The sequence below is a fragment of the Pseudophryne corroboree genome, unplaced genomic scaffold, assembly GCF_028390025.1.
Source record: "Pseudophryne corroboree isolate aPseCor3 unplaced genomic scaffold, aPseCor3.hap2 scaffold_2581, whole genome shotgun sequence".
NCBI classification, from domain to species: domain Eukaryota; kingdom Metazoa; phylum Chordata; class Amphibia; order Anura; family Myobatrachidae; genus Pseudophryne; species Pseudophryne corroboree.
In genome coordinates, this window is record NW_026969240.1 from 24,465 (window position 1) to 29,332 (window position 4,868).

Consider the following 4,868-nt stretch of genomic DNA (forward strand, 5'->3'; position numbering starts at 1 on the left):
TTTTAATTTGTTTGAATAGTATATTGACAGTATAGTTTTCTTTAAAAAATCAACTTAATTTTCTTTACCCTATTATTAAAAGGGTAATTGACAAAAACAAACTACATTGTCACCAGAAGAGCAATACAAAATGTACAAGTGATATATTAAAATCATCTTTCCAGCTTGAATTTCAATGATGCATTGGGGCAACGATTTTGTGAGAAACATCTTCACCCTTAAATAAAGATTTTCTTAATTCCTTACCTGTGTGCTAATTAGATATCACCTTGTTTTCACATTAAACAGACTTCCACATGAGAAAGCAGCAAGGATGCAGTGGCGTTAATGTTTCCTGGTGTCAACCTGTATTATTTCAGTAGACATTGAAATGAGGATGCATCTTGCTGCCTTTCCAATGAAGCAAGTTTAATTTAGTAATAGGTGAAAAACCATCCCTACAAAGGTGTTAATCAGAGACTTGGCTTTGTGGACACTTTTCAGAGAACAAATTTGTTAGCATAAAAATAAAGCCAGAAAATGAAGAGCTGTTTAATCACTCAATTGGATTTTTTTTCCAGCATATTTCTTTTTCTCTGCAACCCACTGCTAAATTGTGCTTCCTATCTGTTTTTATAAAATCACTGAATCAAATCTAACTCTGATTACATCAGAGAAGGCCAGGTACCCAACACCATAACAGGGGGTTTGAAATTTTGACTTGTCTACTTAAAGATCACCAAAATCTGATAACAAGGTCAATTACGTCCCTGGGTGGGATTGAACCACCAACCTTTTGGTTAGTAGCCAGACACACTAACCGATTGCGCCACAGAGACACTTTGTAAAAAGTGCGTACTGACAAAGGCTAATAAGCATACATCTAGAACGTTTCCTAGAAAAACTTTAAAAAGTCAATAATCTGGAGAGTTTTTGTAAGATGTTTCTTCCATCAACCAACGAAGAAACACATTGGTACTTTCCCATGATGAGTGAGTGCTTCAGGATCTCTTGCACTTACATGTGCAGCAGAGTACTGCAATGGAAGCATGCTGGGCCCATAACCCAGAGGTAGGCAGATTGAAACTATCTTTTGCTATATGCACTTTTTTTGTTAATTTAAGTAATCAAAACTGGGATTGATATTTTTGCTCTTTTATTTTTACTTAAAGTACAATAACTTTTACCATTTTAATTTGTTTTAATAGTATATTGACAGTATAGTTTTCTTTAAAAAATCCACTTAATTTTCTTTACCCTATTATTAAAAGGGTAATTGACAAAAACACCAGAAGAGCAATACAAAATGTACAAGTGATATATTAAAATCATCTTTCCAGCTTGAATTTCAATGATGCATTGGGGCAACGATTTTGCGAGAAACATCTTCACCCTTAAATAAAGATTTTCTTAATTCCTTACCTGTGTGCTAATTAGATATCACCTTGTTTTCACATTAAACAGACTTCTACATGAGAAAGCAGCAAGGATGCAGTGGCATTAATGTTTCCTGGTGTCAACCTGTATTATTTCAGTAGACATTGAAATGAGGATGCATCTTGCTGCCTTTCCAATGAAGCAAGTTTAATTTAGTTATAGGTGAAAAACCATCCCTACAAAGGTGTTAATCAGAGACTTGGCTTTGTGGACACTTTTTAGAGAACAAATTTGTTAGCATAAAAATAAAGGCAGAAAATGAAGAGCTGTTTAATCACTCAATTGGATTTTTCTGCCAGCATATTTTTTTTCTCTGCAACCCATTGCTAAATTGTGCTTCCTAGCTGTTTTTTTATAAAATCACTGAATCAAATCTAACTCTGATTACATCAGAGAAGGCCAGGTACCCTACACCATAAGAGGGGGTTTGACATTTTGACTTGTCTACTTAAATATCACCAAAACCCGATCACAAGGTCAATTATGTCCCTGGGTGGGATTGAACCACCAACCTTTTGGTTAGTAGCCAGACACACTAACCGATTGCGCCACAGAGACACTTTGCAAAAAGTACATACTGACAAAGGCTAATAAGCATTCATCTAGAACGTTTCCTAGAAAAACTTTAAAAAGTCAATAATCTGGAGAGTTTTTGTAAGAATTTTCTTAAATCAACCAACGAAGAAACACATTGGTACTTTCCCATGATGAGTGAGTGCTTCAGGATCTCTTGCACTTACATGTGCAGCAGAGTACTGCAATGGAAGCATGCTGGGCCCATTACCCAGAGGTAGGCAGATTGAAACTATCCTCTGCTATATGCATTTTTTTTGTTAATTAAAGTAATCCAAAACTGGGATTGATATGTTAGCTATTTTATGTTTACTTAAAGTACAATAACTTTTACCATTTTAATTTGTTTTAATAGTATATTGACAGTATTGTTTTCTTTCAAAAATCCACTTAATTTTCTTTACCCTATTATTAAAATGGTAATTGACAAAAACAAACTACATTGTCACCAGAAGAGCAATACAAAATGTACAAGTGATATATTAAAATCATCTTTCCAGCTTGAATTTCAATGATGCATTGGGGCAACGATTTTGTGAGAAACATCTTCACCCTTAAATAAAGATTTTCTTAATTCCTTACCTGTGTGCTAATTAGATATCACCTTGTTTTCACATTAAACAGACTTCCACATGAGAAAGCAGCAAGGATGCATTGGCGTTAATGTTTCCTGGTGTCAACCTGTATTATTTCAGTAGACATTGAAATGAGGATGCATCTTGCTGCCTTTCCAATGAAGCAAGTTTAATTTAGTAAGAGGTGAAAAACCATCCTTACAAAGGTGTTCATCAGAGACTTGGCTTTGTGGACACTTTTCAGAGAACAAATTTGTTAGCATAAAAATAAAGCCAGAAAATGAAGAGCTGTTTAATCACTCAATTGGATTTTTTTGCCAGCATATTTCTTTTTCTCTGCAACCCACTGCTAAATTGTGCTTCCTAGCTGTTTTTATAAAATCACTGAATCAAATCTAACTCTGATTACATCAGAGAAGGCCAGGTACCCTACACCATAAGAGGGGATTTGAAATTTTGACTTGTCTACTTAAAGATCACCACAATCTGATCACAAGGTCAATTACGTCCCTGGGTGGGATTGAACCACCAACGTTTTGGTTTATAGCTGTACACACTAACTGATTGCACCACAGAGACACTTTGCGATAGTACATACTGACAAAGGCTAATAAGCATTCATCTAAAACGTTTCCTAGAAAAACTTTAAAAAGTCAATAATCTGGAGAGTTTTTGTAAGATGTTTCTTCCATCCACCAACGAAGAAACACATTGGTACTTTCCCATGATGACTGAGTGCTTCAGGATCTCTTGCACTTACATGTGCAGCAGAGTACTGCAATGGAAGCATGCTGGGCCCATAACCCAGAGGTAGGCAGATTACAACTATCCTCTGCTATATGCATTTTTTTTTGTTAATTAAAGTAATCCAAAACTGGGATTGATATTTTTGCTCTTTTATTTTTCATTAAAGTACAATAACTTTTACCATTTTAATTTGTTTTAATAGTATATTGAAAGTATTGTTTTCTTTTAAAAATCCACTTAATTTTCTTTACCCTATTATTAAAATGGTAATTGACAAAAACAAACTACATTGTCACCAGAAGAGCAATACAAAATGTACAAGTGATATATTAAAATCATCTTTCCAGCTTGAATTTCAATGATGCATTGGGGCAACGATTTTGTGAGAAACATTTTCACCCTTAAATAAAGATTTTCTTAATTCCTTACCTGTGTGCTAATTAGATATCACCTTGTTTTCACATTAAACAGACTTCCACATGAGAAAGCAGCAAGGATGCAGTGGCGTTAATGTTTCCTGGTGTCAACCTGTATTATTTCAGTAGACATTGAAATGAGGATGCATCTTGCTGCCTTTCCAATGAAGCAAGTTTAATTTAGTAATAGGTGAAAAACCATCCTTACAAAGGTGTTAATCAGAGACTTGGCTTTGTGGACACTATTCAGAGAACAAATTTGTTAGCATAAAAATAAAGCCAGAAAATGAAGAGCTGTTTAATCACTCAATTGGATTTTTTTGCCAGCATATTTCTATTTCTCTGCAACCCACTGCTAAATTGTGCTTCCTAGCTGTTTTTATAAAATCACTGAATCAAATCTAACTCTGATTACATCAGAGAAGGCCAGGTACCCTACACCATAAGAGGGGGTTTGAAATTTTGACTTGTCTACTTAAAGATCACCAAAATCTGATAACAAGGCCAATTACGTCTCAGGGTGGGATTGAACCACCAACCTTTTGGTTAATAGCCATACACACTAACTGATTGCGCCACAGAGACACTTTGCAAAAGCACATACTGACAAAGGCTAATAAGCATTCATCTAAAACGTTTCCTAGAAAAACTTTAAAAATTCAATAATCTGGAGAGTTTATGTAAGATGTTTCTTCCATCAACAAACGAAGAAACACATTGGTACTTTCCCATGATGAGTGAGTGCTTCAGGATCTACTGCACTTACATGTGCAGCAGAGTACAGCAATGGAAGCATGCTGGGCACATAACCCAGAGGTAGGCAGATTGAAACTATCCTCTGCTATATGCATTTTTTTTTGTTAATTAAAGTAATCCAAAACTGGGATTGATATGTTGGCTCTTTTATTTTTACTTACAGTACAATAACTTTTACCATTTTAATTTGTTTTAATAGTATATTGACAGTATTGTTTTCTTTCAAAAATCCACTTAATTTTCTTTACCCTATTATTAAAATGGTAATTGACAAAAACAAACTACATTGTCACCAGAAGAGCAATACATAATGTACAAGTGATATATTAAAATCATCTTTCCAGCTTGAATTTCAATGATGCATTGGGGCAACGATTTTGTGAGA

General features: G+C 34.6%; 2 non-coding genes across 2 annotated transcripts; both read right to left on the bottom strand.

Moving 5' to 3' along the window:
- Window positions 1–744: 744 nt before the first annotated feature.
- TRNAS-ACU (transfer RNA serine (anticodon ACU)) lies at window positions 745–818 on the bottom strand. The gene has a single exon. It is a non-coding gene; the product is annotated as a tRNA-Ser (tRNA).
- A 1,082-nt stretch (window positions 819–1,900) lies between these two features.
- Window positions 1,901–1,974, bottom strand: TRNAS-ACU (transfer RNA serine (anticodon ACU)). The gene has a single exon. It is a non-coding gene; the product is annotated as a tRNA-Ser (tRNA).
- Between the last annotated feature and the right edge of the window lie 2,894 nt (window positions 1,975–4,868).